The 18747-nt window shown below is 42.7% G+C and overlaps 1 protein-coding gene across 6 annotated transcripts in view; it reads left to right on the forward strand.

The window, feature by feature from the left end:
- The window catches only part of LOC122527015 (putative polypeptide N-acetylgalactosaminyltransferase 9), a 264654-nt gene that overhangs the window by 152508 nt on the left and 93399 nt on the right, over window positions 1-18747 (forward strand). For 5 of the 6 annotated variants that reach the window (XM_043650793.1, XM_043650788.1, XM_043650787.1 and 2 more), the window contains one exon: window positions 10893-10951. The exons of the other annotated variant lie outside the window; for it this stretch is intronic. The gene's annotated coding sequence lies outside the window, so the exon portion shown is untranslated. The remainder of the gene's footprint in view (window positions 1-10892; window positions 10952-18747) is intronic. 6 annotated transcript variants of the gene reach the window in all.

An 18747-nucleotide genomic window follows, 5' to 3' on the forward strand; every position in this document is an offset into this window, starting at 1 on the left:
ACGTGAAAAGGGTACAATTTCAATTTGTCAATCGATGTTTATCTCCAATTTCCTCGAATGGCAACGAACATTAGCGGAGCAATATCCACCGGACCGTGTCAATCGCTAAAACTGAAATTATTAACCAGAAAAAAATTCGTAAATTCCCCTGGCCAACATCTATAAAAATCCACTGCAGCGAATTCGCCGGTCGTTCCGAAATTTTGCGTTTGACGTCTAAACAGATTCGAGTCGTTTAAAATCTTTACGACCCGGTGCATATCGACTGCATCGGCGGTTTCTGTCGCCTTCGAATCACGCGAAGGTCCTCTCCTCATTTTATGGCACTCGTAAACGGCGAGAAACGGCCTGTAAATTTATCCCCCGGGCGTTTTGACGAGCGCGTAAAACGCTTTCAATAAATCGTGCGCCATTTATTAATTCAGCTTTGAAACGCAGCTGCTAAAATTCAGTTTTGAAACGGTACTGGATACCGTCTCGTTCCTCGCGTTATCTAATCTCTTGCAAGCTGTTTCCTGCTTCGAGGTAGCCAATGATTTCTTCAGGAGGACGGTTTTCACCCTTTTTGTACGCGAGAGGCGTTTCTGGCGAATGGGACGAATAGAGTTTTGTTACGACGAAGAGAACAACCCTCGGAAATGGGGAGAGATCGCAGATGCAAATTTCACCCTTGGGCTTGCCTCTCTCTCTCTCTCTCTCTCTTTCTTTCTCTTTCTCTCTCTGGTTTATTCAGTCGGGCCATTTGTCTTTCTTCCCCCTGATGGCTCTTTTTTCCTCTAATTCGGACAGACGATCGTTTCATCATTGACGGTCGACTATTTTAACTTTTAATGCGAACCATCGTGTTTCCTTCCCACCCATTGTTTCATGATTTTCAGACTAACTGAAACCGAGTCGGGCAAACGCTTGGATCGCCGATTCGTCTCTCTGTTTTTCGATTTGGTCATCGATTCGGCGAAGCTAAAGCCTTATTCGTTTAAAACATGGTGGAAAAAGGACGATGGTGATTAACGACGTCGCGTATGCGTGCGTCCACTATGATACCGAGCCCCATTAATCACCTGGGTGTCCCCTCCTGAAAACTTTGTTTAAAATAGAAATTTTCATTAGCCGGCCAGCCTTTCTCGCAGAAGATCTTCTACGCCTCTTTCCCTTTTTCGCCGCTTCGTTTCTTTCTCGCTTTTCTTTCCCACGCGAAATTCGTAGATCCTTGGAACCGTCTACGTGCCCTTATCTTTTGTTCCGGTTCAGTCGTTCTAAATCGATGGCTTCGTATTCGCACCCCGTCTCCTTACGACGAGCCGTGATCGAGCATTAATCAAGCAGCATTTTCGAAGCTTTATCTCGTTCCCGACGATGCACGTCATCATTTATTCACGCTTCAGCTCCGTCCTAATTTTTCAACTTTACCGTCAATTGATGATGTCTGGTTCAAATGAAATTGCTCGATCGTCGGTGTATCGTACCCCTAGTTTGTCCGATGCCGGATCTTTTTCGATAGCACGAAGAAACTATCTGTTGGCCAAAAGTTCATCCAATGGAACAGGAACGTAATTTATGGATTTAAATTAATTTGCGGTACACGACTGGTGTCGAATCGAGTACATCCCACCCACTGTTATGGGAAATGATTAACTTTGATCGACTTTGCAATAAGACTGATGGCTTCTACTAGATTCGGAAAGCTTGACTTGTCTGAATAACCAAGGTACTGACGACTGAGTTCGACGAATTTAACGATGTGTACCACTTTGGGAAAAAATTATTTGTTTGAACAATATATTAAAGAAAGTCGTATTTTTCTTTTTTTACCATTTTTTTTTTTTTTTTGATGATTTCTCCAAGTAAACGTTTACACGTTTTCTTGAATATTTGTTTGTGAAAAATATATATTAAAACAGAAATTACGGATAAATTTGAAGGTCCATTATTTTCAAATATTTCTCGCTGAACAGTGTGTAGCATACTACAAATGCAAGTCTCGCAATACCACGCATTCTGCAAATGTTTAACAAAATTCCTAATACAACACGCTGAATTTGGAGCGAGTGTTACGTACCAATGGCCTTGACACGCTCGATCGTCGCTGTGGAATCTGAAATTGTCGAATGTCAAACGGTTATTTCGGATAATGGGCGATTGCGCGCGGTCGAAGGAGGAAAGGGGATGTGCAGTCGTCAGAAACGTCGCGGCAACAACGAGACTGTGACGAGACTGTGCAACGAGACGAGGTTGCAACAGCCGCTTAGCACCGGGACAATGAAGTTTATGCGACGCCGAGTGCCGTTATCTTATGACGACGCAGAGGATTAAGTCTGAAGCACCGACGGAGCTTGCACTTCTCGCCTGCTTACGGCGAATCCTTTGAAACGTATTCGCCTCCCGGGGTAGTAACTCTCGGTCCGCACCCTCTCCGGTTCCCCCGGTTTTGCGGCGCGGGTATTGCCGCGACGATAAGAGCCGATGCACCGCTCGCTCCTCCCGCTGCCTCTCAATTTCAATTTCATCTATACGCGGACGCAGACTCGGAAGAGAAAACATTCTTTCGCTGTGTGCAATGATCCAGACACTGTACCATCTGTACTCTATGAAATTGTGCGATATCTTCGAACGTTATTTGGCACGCTGTTCCGCGAAAGAGCACGCGAAAGTTGGTCGCAGGCGAATGTTTATGAATTAATCCGAGAGGCAAGCTCGAATCGAAACTTACTACGTTTTACGTCAGGCGTGAATCCCAAACTTAGAGACGTTTGTAGAGGGAGATCCTCTCCCTGCACGGAAACGTAAAGTTGAAGTTAGATTATCAGATCCCACTACCCGACTCCAAGTCGGATTCAGGTTCGCGTGTACGTTCTAATCCAACGTAATTTAATTCGTACGAACTGGTCGAATTCAGGCCAGCGATAAGTTTCGAGAAACGTTTAAAAACGTTTCGAGTTTCGTGTTTCGGCTTGAGGTTCGATTAACAGCTCGATTAAAAGCCGTGACGTAATTTCATCGAGTTCATGCTCGGAAAGACGTAACTCGTAACACGACGAAGAACGCACGAGCGTGCCAGATCGCCATCGAAAGAAATCTCGGAACGGCCGTGTAAAAAGTTGTTGGACGTAAATGGCTCGGTGAAGTGATTACGGGATGGGTAGACAGCTCTCATCGAAAGGCTAAGGACAGAGTGCCGTTATTCTCTGCGTCGCGTCGTGTCGCGTTGGGTCGTGATGCACCGATACCACGGGCTGTTGGGTTACTATTCCGCCAGGGGAGCCAAGTTTCCGCTGAATTATGCATGATCCTTCTTCCTTGTCCCCCATGATATGGGATCCACCCGTCTCTTACGCCGCGCTTTATTTAATAAAAACGACACTTTCGTTCCTTATCGGCGTTTCGACATTTCGTCAAGACCATTCGCCTGTGTGTCATTCCCTTAAACTGCATTGCCTTTACCGAATTTCTCGTAAAAAAGCTAAAGTTTGCACGGTTACGGCTGATGCGATCTTTTATGTGCTATGTATACAGGGTGTCTCAGCACCGAGCATTCCTCGTAGAAAAAAAAATAAAATAAAATAAAATAAAATAAAATAAAATTTGTTCGTTAGAACCTTCGAGTTTAAAAATCTATACTTTAATTATACTTCAATTTGGCTAATTACGTACTTAATAAGCGTGATAATGATCGCCACGAGGATATTCCAACTCGCGCAGAATTAACAGAGAATGAAAAATCTAGGATCAAATAATTTCGTTCTAGGCGTCATTTTCAAGGAGATAAACTTTGAATATGTTCCGTTAAAAATTGCCTTGGCAGTCGACAAAAATTTTCAAACTCGTTTCCTTCAGAAACGAATTTTTAGGGCTTGTCAATTGCTCTTCTCTCTCGCGTCCAGAATTAGCTAAATTCAAGCTATAATATTGATAAATTTGTCTCGAAAATAAAGGCTTTAATAAAAAGATTTTATTCTTTCTTTTCGACTGTCTTTTTTTCACGTGGAATTACTTTCTGTACCACCTGTTCCGAGACACCTTGTATATGCTCGATGAACAGAGAAATTAAACTATAGCTAGACTAAGGTGGTCTAAGGTATTTTAAAAATAAGACGCAACTGCTGGCTGTTTGCTTCTCGTCTGCGATATTGTATCTTCTTTTCGAGAAGAAGAAAAATATAAACGAGGCGAGATTATTAACGAGAAAATTAGTCAAAAGCCCCGTAAATTGGTGGCGAAGAAATTCGATCGAGTTCTGTGCTCCAAATCGCGATTAGTGTAAACTAAGAATTGCATGACGTAGAGGAGGACCCTTCAAAACCTCCTATAAAGTCTCACTTTATAAAGTATCACCCGACGCGACGAGGGAATATTCTTACTGGTTAAATAATACTGGCTCAAAAGCTTTCTGCTTTGACCGTGATGCGCTTTACAGATTAAGAATTAAAAGGGTACACAAAAACCGAAATGCCCCGTTCCTCGCTGACCGATCGCTCGTCTCAAAATACGCTTTAGATGAACTGTACAGGAGAAATGGACTCTGTTGTTTTTAATCTTTAATGTTTAATTTAAAAATAAGAAAATTGCTTTGTTAATCATTTGGCTAGTGTTGGCGCCAAACAGGCACTTTTAAAATTTGCTCTCGAAGTACTACTGGCGTCCTGGCAGGTGGCGCTCGAATCAAACTGAAGGCGTATACAAGCGGGCGACAATGATCGCAGCAAACTTCATTTGGATCAGACATAAGTGAATTCTAATTCAAACGAAAGATTACGTATTGCCAGCACTTTATTAGATTATTATGAAATAAAGTTTAAAGTTATTTTTAGTTAAATTTTTAGTGCGTGCATTAGCAATTCAATACAGAACACGAGTGAATAAATAACACTGGTCGACTGTAGTGCAGTTCAGTGTTTTGATCATTTCAATATACTTTCCAAAAAAGTTCTCAGTGTAGCTCGTGATTGAAGATCCCAAACGTATGTTACGTATCAAAGAGTTACTGAATTGATTGAATGAAAAACATCTATATCTATCTTCAATGGCTTAGATCGTAACCTTTCATTTCATTTATAATTCTCCGGCTTTTTAATGGTGCGCGTGTTTCGAACGCGTCTCGATAGAGACGAATCGGGATGCAAAACGGCGGTTGGCCAAAAAAATGCAGTTGCCACGGGCAGTTGCCGCTGGATTTACAAGCGGGATTAACCTAATGGGTTAACCGTGTAAACGGAGATTCGAGGAACGAGGGAGGAAGATGGACGATGGATCGAACGTGTCGTGTTCTAGCAGAGCCGCGCCTATATCGTTCCTATGCCGTTAGGGCATAAAAGATCGTTTCGGTACCGTGGCAAAGAGGCAGGGATAAAGTCACCGTGGGTATCGCCGCTACGTGAAATCGTATGGAAAATCTCTGCCGGTTATTCGTCTTGTATTTGACGAAGGCAACGCGTGAAAAACTCGCACCCTTGGTGTATTATTTTCCTCAATTTTACTTGCAACTACGTTCGTAGAATAATTTTGCATTTTCTGGCTGGCAAACGGCTGTAGTAGCTTTTCCAAAAGGGAGAGGGAGAATATATCACGCGAAAATGTCAACTTTTCTTCGTGGGAGACTTTTTCCCTTTTTTATTGAACATCGAAAGAAGCTTTCGATAATTAAAGTAAATATGATCTTTGTACTTTTCGAATCGCGACGATTCTGCGAAAATATTTCGTTAATCGAGCGGCAATTCCACTGTTTGAATTCAAATGTTTCGCCGAGCGTGAAATCGAGATCGTGGCCGAAACGCTCGGAGCGAAATTTTTTTTCGAACGTCGCTGGTCAAACGCGATAGCGGGGAGTTTGAAATTCATTTACAAACTTGGCCTTAATTCGCTCTGATTTTCAATTTCGAATAACGACAAATGCCGCGAGGTGAGATGGCGGTTAATGTATCCAAGTTGTTCTACGAAAATCACGTTGGCGGCATCCTTTGATCCAAACAACTCAGATGTTGGATGTTAATAACGCGGTTGGAATGAATCGTCAAAAAAGTGGACGATTCACGTTCGAGTTGCGATCAAGTGATTCGTTGGTTTGCCCTTTCGCTCTTTCGCTGCCTGTTTCGAAATGCATTTTCGATCGCGTTTGAACGTGTAATTTTAATTCCGATTCCAAGAAAAGCATTCGTTTCAGACTTACTCTTCTTCTTTTCTACGATCGGGACGATTAGGAAAAATTGCCTTGCCTGTCAATTAAGCGTAAATGTCAATGAACGAGAGGTCTCTGTTGTGCAATTTGCAAGCAGAATTTAACGATTTGAGTCACGTGGATGAGTAAGCGTAAGAGATAGCGCAATAATTACGCAAAGACAGAGGGGGAGAGAGAGAAAGAGAATGTGTAATTGTAGGTATGAATACGTTCCTCGAGATAATTATTGGAGTTGTTTTTTCTGGAGAGTAGTATAAACGCTAGGCGCTTTAGAAATCTATTAGTCTTAAATATCGTTTAGAAATGTGTAGAGTTTTCTTTTTATTCTGAATTGCGTTTGTTTGAAAAACATAAACGCGATCTCTAACTTTCCAAACCTCTGCAAACACGTTTCATCGAGGATATCCAGCTGATGTATTGCCTTGCAGCGAAATCCGTCAAATACCCGTGAAATCGGGACCCAAACCATCGCTCGCAACCGCGAAAAAATAATTCCAATTTGTTCGTACATACCGTACGGACTTCCTTTTTGCTTACTCACCTCCCGTCCTCGAAAAGTCGCAATCACGATTTCTCCATCGAGCGTGGTACCGATGAACTTGCAAACAGTATTAGCGAAATCGCTTGGAAAGAGCATAAAACGGATTTTTTCACGGTCGATCTCCTCTCTCACTCGCTCGAGGAGTTTCTTTCGACAAGTGAGTTCAAACGTTTGTAGCGAATTTTTTGGTTCTCTTGCGTTTAAATATTTTTCCAAATCCTTTGGAAAAGGTCGATAGGTATGGTCGCGGCTGAAAAAAAAAATCGGCAGCGTTTCTTTTTTTTTTTTTTTTTTTCTTTTGAAACTATGAACGACTTTCGTTCAAATCTTATATTTCACCCGTGCTTTTTTCAACGTACGAATCTCTCCGTCGAAATTTCACTAAAATCTCCTCTGGATGGAAAGAGCTCTCTGCACGGTTGTAGCAAAATCGATGGAGGATCGGCCATCGGATCCAACGTCCGTCAGTTTCGCTGTTAATCGGTTTGATTCGCGGCGATGAATGCATCGCGACGCAGCGACAAATTGCTAGGATCACGTTGTTCGAAACACTACCACGCTCCGCGAAATTCGCTTTTGAAACGCGCGGCCACCACCTACGGGGCAAAAGAGAATTACGGTGTATCAGATTGAAAGGAAGAGTGAGGGGCGTTCAGGCTTAAAAAAAAAAGAGAGGGACTATAGAGAACGGGGGAGAAATTGACAAATAACCACGTGGCACCGCGATGCCGCGGGATCCGACTTATTTTCGACAACCCATTTTTTCCCCTGCCCCTGTTATTTTTCTCTTCGCTCTTTCTTTTTTAAATCCTCTCTTTTCATCTGTTCTTTTTTTTCTCCCTGCCGCTCTTTGTTCTCTTTTTTCTTTATTTTTCGATGTTTAATCGGAATTGTTGGTCGAAACACTGGGTCGTTCGTGATTGCACAAACTGTAGCTGTTATGGATTTGGATGCTGCGTTTAATTAAAAAAGAAAAAAATGTTTCCCGTGACCAGAAAACAGAGAATAGAAAATTTTAAATGGAGAATAAGAAAGGCATTGAACAATTGATTCGCAGCAGAATTTTAACAAAAGCACGCGCGCGCGTTTTGTGGAGAATTTCAAGATCGACACGAAATTCAACATGATCGTAAATCCTCTTCCCTATAAATTCTCCGTTGTTTCTCGGTCTGTACCAAAATTTTTTGCGCCGTGGACCCGCATCTCCGCCGTGGAGCACCGGAATTTCCGCAAGATCTGACAAATTTGCTTTTACATCTCCGTTTCACGGCAATTCAACGTGCGTTTAACAGGCGACGCTGTAGCATAGAGAGACGACGTAATGCCTTTGCCGACTAAATTGTAACGGGAAACGAGCACAGTTTTAATTTCACGTGGCTTATCCGGCGCGTGTGCGCAAAGCCTCATTGTTCCCCTTTGAAATTTCACGCGCATGTTCTCGGCACGTGCAAAAGAAACATGTCGGTAAAAATGTGATACGTATGAGTAAATCAGTGGCGACAGATGCTCGTAACAATTTCAAAGGCCGGATCGTTTTATCCTCGAACAAGCATCGTGTCACACGACGTTTTAAGAAGCTATCGTCCCTCTAACAACCATTTTCTTGCTGTTTCCTCCGCCACTGTTCTTGCTCGCATTAACGAACTATTGCCTACAGATGCAATCGTTGCTCGCTAAATCCGGGTCTACCCCGTTCTTCTCCTCTGTTTTTCTTTTCCTTCTCTGGTCCTTTCTTATCGTTCTTCAGCGTTGGTCTTTCTTGAAAGCTCTCGGGGAAAGGAAACTTTGGGAATCGTCGGGAGAAAAGTTGGAAAACAGCGCGAGACGTCTCGGTTTCCGAGTCTTCGGTTTTTTTAAGCCTCTTCCAAAGAGTATTTTGCTGGAAGGCGTGATTTCTTTTTTTTTTTTTTCTTTCTTTCTCTCTTTTTAACATCTCTCGGTCGTTTCCCGTTTCCATTTTGTTAAAGATTCTACGCAACTGTTTCTGCCGATCCCGCTGTCGACCCACGTCACTTAAACGAAGCACAGCGCGTAAAAATTTACTTCGCGTTTGTTTGCCTCGTTAATTTAATTTTGAAAACGACATTAGTCGAGATATTAATTTCGCTGAAACGGAGTCGCGGCAAACAATTCTGCAGCTTTGGAAATGAAACTCGGTGCGAAATTGCAGGTTAACCGATCTCAAATTTTTACGAGCGGACTCGTAATGTTGCGAATAATTTATTTCACACCCGCAGAGTGCGAAAACAAATATTTCGCATCGTTCGACACACCGCAGAATTTTGACACACATTCGACGAAAAAAAACCTTTGTTTTTCAGTAAATGAACAAAAATATTCGTCATCGATATCCAACCTTCGTTTTCTACACGACAACGAGGAAGAAAGACTGGGCAACTGATAATTCACGTTCATGTGTGACTCTGAATGAGGATAAATGATCAGTCCCGATGAACAGCGAGATTTGCACGGTCATTAGAAACCATGACACGTTGTAATTAGCGTTTCCCTTCGTCTCGTCGCGCCAACTCCCGTTCACGATTCACCTTCACTTTCCAACTTATTGCCTCCCTTCTATTTACCAATTTACATATTTCTCGCGTTACACTGACACGGTGCATCTCGACAAGCTTTGAGCGTTAGCAACGCAATGGAGAAAGGAGAACGGTTCTAGGTTTCATCTTGTTCCGATGCCGAACGAACGAAATGCACCGGTCACGGTATCACAAATACACTGAGGAACACGGACTCGCTTCTTCAATACGGTGCTACTTCTTCGCTACGAAGGGTTTTCGATTATAAAAATGAATCTAAAATGAAGTTGAGCGTGTGCCCGAAAGTTTCAAAAGTCAAATCGATCAACAAATCGATCATCTATTTCGTAAACTTGTTCACATTCAATTTTCACAAGGTGGGATTCGAGAAACAGTGTACGTAGGTAGCATCTATACTTTGCAATTTACGTCGTTGTAATGTAATCGTCCTAATATCGGCCAGTTACTCAAAATTCAAGCGTCGAAGATCCATCCCGCGACTTTCTTCACTAGCACTTTCTTCGGCCAGTGCAGCGTGAAATTACGAGTGTATTTGAAGCGGCGTGTATTTCACACGGGTAGTGGGCGTCGGCAGGGGATAGCGCATTTCACAGTTGCAATTCATCATTACACGCGCGAAGAAACGGGTAGAAACACGACGAAATCAAGAAGGCCAGTACCCGTTGCTAGACGGGAATTGCTTCCGCGCGGCCATAATTCCCGTAGACGTACTTACTTACACCCTCTTTCTCCGTTCACCCCTCCCCCTTTCACCCTTTATCGTGGCTTTTACGCCGTTGGGTCAGAGTTTCGGGTTTTCACGGGCTTCGTCGACCAACGACGACGACGACGACGTTTAATATCCGTACGCCGGATTCAAAAGCCTCTTTTCCGGGAGCTGAGCAGCAGCAGCAGCAGCCACCATTGTTCAACCTAAAGTCGCTTTTCCGCCAGCGCGACAGTTATTTATACGCTTAAAAATTAATCCGCGTCGCGTTAACGTCGCGTTAAGGTTGCTGCTCTCTCGCGATCGAGGCTAGCCGGTCGCGTGGACCGGCTGTGCGCCTTATTTCTCGCTGATTGCCGTTTTTCTTTCGACGAATCGAGGCTGAACAGAGACATAGGCGCACTTGGCGTGTTGTAACCTCGTTCGTTGACTTATCGCCCGCTTTCCCTGCTACAAAATTTGCGTTGCACGCGCGTGTTTCTGTACAGTCCTTTTGCGTCTAGGAATTATTGGAACGGGGAAGTAAGGAAATGTCCGTGCGTAGCGTAAACGATCGCCAACCAAGATTAAACGCGCACGCTTGCGAGAGTGCAGGACATTGCTGCGTATCCCGCCGACAGATATTTTATCTGTGATAATTTATGACCGTTCGGATCTTTCAAAAACGAAACAACGTTTTGCGATTTTATCGCGCTGCACGGCGCGGACAAGAACGTTTTATTTAGGAATCTAAGCGGTTCTTTCCGCCGGTTGTTATACATAGCTTCGCATTTCTATCTCGTTGTTGTATTTATCATTGTCTGCAAGTTTCTTTCAGCGTACGTTCACTCACGTGTTATCGATTTTCTGCAACCCTTTCCTTCTTTTTACTGCACGAGCATCGTTTTAACACAGAATCTTGTCCTTTTGGTGTTTCAGGTTGAACGTCAGTTTGCGAGACAACAACATCTCTGCGTGGATCCCGATAAGAAGCATCGGTAAGTGAATTTGGATTCAAAATCAAAAATCGCACGTCGACGATTACCCTTGTTAATAAGTTCTGTGCCACGTGGGGCGTAACTTTCCGTTCAAGCCATTTGGAATTTTCACTGCGAAACGAGGAATTTTTAAGAAATTTGTTATAAATTCATGTTAAGCTCAACTCAATTCAAAGATGACGTTATAAAATTAACGTTAAAAGGTTAAAACAACGTCAAATTACTTATTATCATTTAATATTATTTATTTATTATTTAGTACATAGACAAATAATAGTAGAAATATTTGAAACAAAGTGTTTCATTTTAAATTAACTTTGACATCGTTCAAAAAATTATTTATCAAAGTAATAGCTCGAAATTACATTTGTCGCTTCGTTCTGTAACGCTGTTATCTTAAACTCTAGACACTTTTCTTGATAATTATAATTATTCCGCCGTTATAAAACTTACAATACACACTTCAGAAGCAGAATTATTAATCGTAATAATGTTACGCGGTCTGAATGGAAAGTAACCAACTATCGGCGTGGCACGGATCGTGTTAATATCCAGTTACTTACTAACCATTTACGATCTCTGCCGCTTCGACGAGTCTAACAATCGGTTCGTTAATTCGCGCGTAATCGGGTGAAGCAACGGCTCTGATAGAATCGTCCTGCGAGGCAACCTTCGTTGAACGGCTGACGTCCTGATAACAAAACTCGTCTGGCCGAGGGATATTAATGCCCGCGCGCGCGCGAGAGACGATGGCTTTTAATAAGTCGGCGATCTAATGAAAACTATTCATATAAAAGTTTGCTCCGCGAGGTGACGCTTTAATTGAACGCAGCCGCGAAGAGGTCTCGGCAGCCCTCCATTCCCTCGGCTTCCTCTTTCTTATGCCGAGCTGTAACAAGATGTCAGAGATTACCCTGGCTCGCTTACCCTCTGCCATCACCACCACCTTTCTTTCCTCTCTCTCTCTCTCTCTCTCTCTCTCTCTCTCTCTCTCTTTTTTCTTTTCTCCAACGAATCCACCAGTTTCGCCACCTCTTCCTCTTTCTCTTCTTTTCCCGCGTTCTCTCTGTCTCTCTCTCTCGTTTCTTTTCCATTTCTACCTCTGGCGACTTTCATTAAAAATTTTCTGTTGGTCGAGCCGATGGAGTCGTTTCCTCTGGAACGTTTCAATTGATATCGAGCCTACCATTCAGTCGGGAACAAAGGGGAGAGCAATCGCGGTCGGAGGCGGAGGGCCGATTTCATCGGCGAAATCGGGTTTTTCTCCTTCGAGCAGAGAGAGAAAGAAAGAGGGAGAGAGAGAAAGAGAGTCGGGACTATTAAAGGATTCTGCCTCTCAGATTGGAGGTGTAAATGCGGGTTTGATGGGAAATTTCTGATGGCCGGACAGCGACAATGAGAATGTTCGAGCGGAGCGTGTTTGCAGGTTTCAGAATAGGAATAGAGCGGCTACTGCCGCCATTTTCAATTCATCCACGTCGCGTGCTTAAAGATACTTTCGTCTTTCTTTTTCTTGTTGCCTATAGAAACGTAATCTGACGGAAGGTGTACATTTTTTTTTTTTTTTTTTTCAAAATGTTTGCGACACTTCGTAATTTAAATACTGCGAGTTTCCTCTCTCTCCTGAATCTGAATTCTGTTTTCGAAACGGATCGTAAATTTTCAAGTATCTGTCAAAGAACGAGATCTCTCTGAGACCACGCTCGTTCATAAAGTATATTCCCGGACAATTTCTTGACATTCTTCACGCCAGCCAGTCGACAATTTTCGACCAGTCGGATATTTCTGCCGCGAATGAACGCCACGTCTAATATTCGTTTGCACAAGCGAACAGGCGAGAATTTAACCGTGAGTCTCCGTGACAAGCGTCAGTTTTCATTTACTTACCTCGTCGGCGTGTAATTTCATTACGTGCAATGTCAAAAGATGCGCGCAGAAGAAAAAAAGGGGGAAAAACGTGAGATTTTTTTCGCGAGTGCGACTGTTTTTCTCTTTTTTGCAGCTCGCGATGTCTCTATTCTCTTCTTTCATTCGTCGTTTTCTTCTCGTTTCGCGTGGCTCTCGTGTCTTTATCAAGTTTTTTACGCGTTGTCTCTGCTCGCTCGTTTCCGTAAATGAAGCTTACCGATTTGTTACCGTTTCTTTTCAGTGTCTCTTGTTTCCTCCTCTTTAGGAGCTTCTCCCCTCCTAGTTTTTGTCCGTCGCGTCTGAAATATTTATGGGAGAAGTGAAATATTTATGGGATAAATGTGAAACTTCGCGAGATTCGCAAAATATTTCATCACTTTGTCTCAATTAGCGAAATTTGTATTCGATTGGATATACCTGACAAATATAGTCGTATTTTCTTGTCGGTGCATTCTCGGAAAAATTACGTATAGGTTGCTTTGTACTAAATGAATTCCGAGCCGTTTTATTCAATATAACTCTGTAAGAGAACATCGTACTTCAGTTCAGCTAAAATTTTTTTATAATTGTTGGTAACTATAATGAACGTACGGTGTTGCATAACATAATATCATATAACGACGTATCTAAGAGGAATAATAAAAATTTCAAAAGAAGAAATTCTTGAAGACAGTTGACGCTCGTTATCATCGAATTATTATTATTCGTATAATTCACATAAACTAAACTTTTTGTTTCAAAAGTTTATGAAACGGCGAAGAGGATTTTTCAGGAGATTAACGTTACGTATCGTTAACTTTTACTAGACTATACTCGGTGATTGCTTTAAACAAAGTCACATATTAGAGAACGTACAATCAATCAAACTTCACGCTAAATTTAATTATTTAAACGGGACGATTATTTCCAATGCTGTATCATTTTATTTGATGTGATACTTGGCAACACTATTTCGTAAATAAATTGCTTGCAGATGATACAAGAGTTACTGTTCGTCGACGGCGCGATATGAGTTTCGAACGAAAAACGTTCGTCCTCTTTCTCGACTCGCGTTGTATCAGTTTGTATCAGAGATGGCCCGTGTCTAAAGCGCGACTTTCACGCGCGTCGTCACGTGAAAAAGGACGAGAAAGAGAGAAAATTCGGCGTGTTTTAAGCGTGAAAACACTGCGTTGGCTCGCGGACAGGTGGCGAGGCGTCAGGCGGTTACGTTTTCACAGACACGTTGCAAACAAAAGAGAATCGCAGCGAGAGATATGACAAAAAGAAGAAAAGAGAAAAGGGAAAGAGTGAGAGAGAGAGAGAGAGAGAGAGAGTGAGTAAGTGAGAGAAAAGAAGAAGAAATGAGGCGACTCTGCCGAGTTGGAACGAGATTAAATGCATAATCCGGGCTGGTGTGGTGTGGTGCCTTCTTTCTTCATTACCGACTAAGAGTTAATTAAATTCTCGCCGCGTATTTTTCATTAAAATGTCAAATAACAAACGGCCGACGTTTTCGAGCGTGGCCGGTGCAACTCTTCTTCTTCTTTTTTTTTTTTTTTTTTTTTTTTTTTCGCAGCGAACGAAGTTTTCTAGTAACGAGAGAAATATTTTCGCGATGGTTTGCACACGGACACAGAAAAAAGGGGTGTTACGACGGTGACGTGACTTTCCGGCTGTTTTTACCGAGAATGCTCGCAAGTCCTGCGCATCCTCCGCCGTGTTTGTTTGTTTGGCCCGCTTTGTCGGCTGAAAGTCGGGTGTGAGAATTTAATTGAGATTTTTGAAACCTCGCGCGCGTAGTTTTGTTTCGCGTGCTTTTTAATTAGGTTAAAAAAAAAAAAAAAAAAAAAAAAACGTTAGTTCCTTCCAGCTGCCGCTACGAGAGCTCTGGTTAAATGCCGTTTAATTTTTATTTCGCGATCGTGTATACGCGAGGTAATAGCGCGTGGCTTCGAATTTAATTAACGAATTCGCAAAGCGGCGCGGCAAACGAATGTTCGCAACGTTCTCGCGAGAAAATTACCGCGCGAGTATCTACGTCCTTGTGAAAATCAGTTTACTCCCAGTGTCGGTTAAGATGCTAATCCGTGCAGAATTTTTAGAAAATTGGCTAAATAGATGTCGTGCTTGAAAAAGAAATGTTCGTACCACGCCACGCCCGAAAAATTAGCATGGCGAATTTCTGGCACACTTGGCACAAGTACTTTACTTAGGTTAGTTTCTAAACTGGCAACATTCCGAGCAAAGTTCCGGGCTAAATTCGTTGTTGGCGAAAAACAAAAATTCGAATTGCCTATCGACTGATTGCCGAAACGCGGAGTTTCTTAATTACGGAAGAGAGTTTGAGAAAGTATATATAGCGTAATATTTTCTGTGTATCTGTACTTTAACTATCCCATCGTAGACCCCGCGTACAACATCGGATCTTCCTCGAGTTTGTTTAACCGTAGTTGGACTGTTTGTCGGATTTCAGACTGCATAAAGCCGAACCAAGTCTTTCCATAAAGTTTCCTGGAGGTTTCGAGGAGGTGCATTAATAGCTTCATTTACGAAGAATCCCCGGCTTGATGAAATTGCCGTTGTCTTCGGGGTATAGTTAAATATTTGTTAATGATAAAATAGCCTTTTGCGTTATTACGTTGAAAGTTCATTTGCTCGCAGTCTGACTAACGGGGAGAGAAATTAGCTTATTAATGCCCATCGCTTCTTTTTTTCTTCCAAAAACGAACTCAATTTTCTTAATGACTATGTTTACACGGCCACGGCGATATCTCCTTCAACCGCCCCTGACAAATACTTGAAATCTTTTTTCTGTTTGAAAAATAGAACCCTCTTACGTGAAAGTATTTTCAAGAGTAGTTTCAAACACTCGCCAGGTATAGTACGTACGGCGTCTTGCGTCATTTCTGCTATTGAAAGTATCGACCATCTTGAAATATTATTTGCAAGTTAATTGCGCGAAAACCATGGAGGACCATCGACTCCGGTGTCGGCTCGAGTTAGTTGCCTGTCACCATAGCCGGTTGCAGCTTAGCAGAGTGGCTTATCTAAATAGCGCATCGTTCCCCCGTGGACCGAGCATGGCTCCCGGAAGGGCCATGCTTCTCCTCGCATAAAGCATCATTACCGCGGCCAGGAAAATTCTCTCCGACCCGTGCAGAATCAGTTAACATTGGCAGCCGCGTTATTCTTCCACCGCTGGCCGTACATTTCGAATCGATCTGCAACCAAGCCGATTTGCGCGTTCCACCGTGGTTCTCACGGTTGAAGATGCACCTTTTACCAGACTCAGCCCCTTTCATCGTGATTTATGCGTAGCATTCTCTCGCTGGGCAGCTCGTGCAAATTGAACGATTTCTGAAAACAGAAAAAAAGCTGGATTGCTGCCTGCACGATCGAAAGAATGAGATTTTTATATCAAAAGCGTTATCAAAAATCGACATAGTAATTGCTAAATCAGATATCCCGGCCTGCTGTTGCATTTTCTTTAACGCTAGAACTTTTTTGGGGGGCTAAAGTATCAAAACTGAGTCAAAGAAATTTGAACGCAACGAATAGAAAAGGGGTTATGACACGAGCTTTTATTCGTATACTTTACAAAAATCATTCAAATCTCTGAAAAACGTAATATTGTAAGTCCGCAAAAATTACTCTAAAAAATTGTAAGTTGCTCATTTTGGCCATTTTGATAATTCTGGCGTTAAAAACTAACTAACCTGGATATATAAAGTTTCTATTCTCGTTTTATTATTTCTGGTTCTGCAGGTGTAATTGTAGCAAATCTCAAATGAGGTTTCCAAAAAAAAAAAAAAAAGAAAAAAAGAAACAAACGAGCCGTAATCTTGTCGACGATCTGCATGCGATCAGGAAATATCCCCGAGAATGGAACATTTTTCCGAAACGTTGGTCGAATTCGAAGTTTTCCAGCAGGAATGATCGAAGCACCGGCATAGTCCCCGGCTACGGATATCAAGCGGAAATGGAAAAGTTGCGCCAACTGCAGATCCCGGTTCCGTGTGCCGTTTCTCGTGGTATCTCGTGTTTATTCGAAAAGTTTTCGAACTTTATGCAAATGCAACGCGCGACGACGCGAGGCGACGCGACGCGACGCGACACGGAGGAACGACCAGGAGGACCAGCGCTTCGTTACCGTGAATCGAGTCGAGTATTCCTTACCCTCTTTTTTTCTCCCTCTCTCACTTACTCGTTCTCCCTTTGGCTCACTCGAGGGTACACTTGCAATCTCCATTGTTTCGCGAAGGAAACAGAGGCCTGGAACGTGCTGGAACTTCTTCGGCATACTTTCCGCCGGATTAATTAATTGCCTCTTCCGTTTTACTCGCTTCCACAGTCGCTTTCGAGGGGTCCTCTCAAGCTGCTCGTCGACCAGTCGCGCTCGGGCTGAGTCGCCTGCGAGATCAGCTTGCGAGAAAAACGAATCAGCCCAGACCAACTTCCGTTGTTCGTCTTTTTTTTTCTTCTTCTTCTTCTCCGTCCTCCTGCTTCTCCGGCGCTGATCGCTGAATTTTCGCGACGGCAGACTTCAGACTGTTCGCGTAACAACGTCTTGCTCGTGATTAATGCGCGATTCACCCGGCTCGAGGGGAAAGTTCAGTCGGACAGAACGATCCTCGGAAAGTATCTTCGCGCAACTTGGACTTTCAGCTATTAACGATCGTGTTAATTAAGCGGAAAATTGAATCGTGTCGCGTCCCGGGATAATCGCGTCGATACGAATCGTTTCCCGCCGAATGCCGAGGGGAATTTGTTCTCGATTGTTCTCGGCGAGATTTCGATTCCCACGGGAATTTCGGAACGATTCTTTCCACGAGCGCGAGAAGTCGCCCCCGCTTATGGAAACACCGGTTCTTTGTTCCATCCCGGACCAGCGAATGGAAGTTCGAATCGCTTGGATTCCGCAGCGATAACGATCGTCGCTCTATTAATAGTTTATTCGATTTATTTGCCCGTTCGAATATATTTTCCGCCCTGAAAATTTTATTTCGTCGTAAAGTTGTTAACCGGCTGATTTCCCGTTCGCGTGTTGCTCCCGTTGCGAGATTTATACATTTGAATCGTGTTGTAAATTCGATCCAGGCCCGTTACTTTTCACGAGCAAAGTTTCGTTTATTAACCTTTTTGTCACTTTTATCCGTTCGTCGCGCGATCGTGACGCGTGAATTTTTTACTTGAAAAAGTGGAGGATAAACAGGGAATTTATTTTCAAGAATTTTCTGAAAATTAATCACGCGTCCTTGATTAGTGAACGACGATTTTTCCCCGGAGAAATGAATTCCCATGGACGTCTCCTGCGACGTCTTTTTTTTTTTTTTTTTCTTGTTTCACTCCGTAAATGGCTATGAAAGTATCTGTCTGGCATATGGAACGGGCAGACTACTGCGCAAAGTGCAGTCTGTAGAACGGTACAATGTAACCAGCGAAGTGTAACTCCTAGTGAGACGAATATTGCTCGTTCGAGCTCGTTTCGTTTCCACAGTTTCTTTTTTGCCTTCTCTTCGCTATTATCCTTCCGGGGCTAAACAAAAAATTAATACGAAAGAAACTTCTCTCCACCGTAAGTCATTGTAATTTCGAACAATGAACGAATAAAAAAGAGAAAGAGAGAAAGAGAAAAGGAACCCGGCAAGGAACAACTGTAATAAACGGCGGAGTATCGATTCGATCGATTCGAAATTTTAATTAATATTCCTTCTCCTTTTGTTATTTTTTTTTTTTTTTGTCTACTCTTCGATAACGAACGAGTTTTAATAACAAGCAAACTCCCGTGTTAATTAATCGCGCCCGTTAATCTGTTAACTGGATCATTTTCAATTAGAAACATTATTACACGTATAATTAAAATTGATTAAAAATTCAATTCGTTAATTAAATCGTTCCCTCTCTCT

The sequence above is a fragment of the Frieseomelitta varia genome, unplaced genomic scaffold (genome assembly GCF_011392965.1).
Source record: "Frieseomelitta varia isolate USP_RPSP 00005682 unplaced genomic scaffold, Fvar_1.2 scaffold_207, whole genome shotgun sequence".
Taxonomy (NCBI): domain Eukaryota; kingdom Metazoa; phylum Arthropoda; class Insecta; order Hymenoptera; family Apidae; genus Frieseomelitta; species Frieseomelitta varia.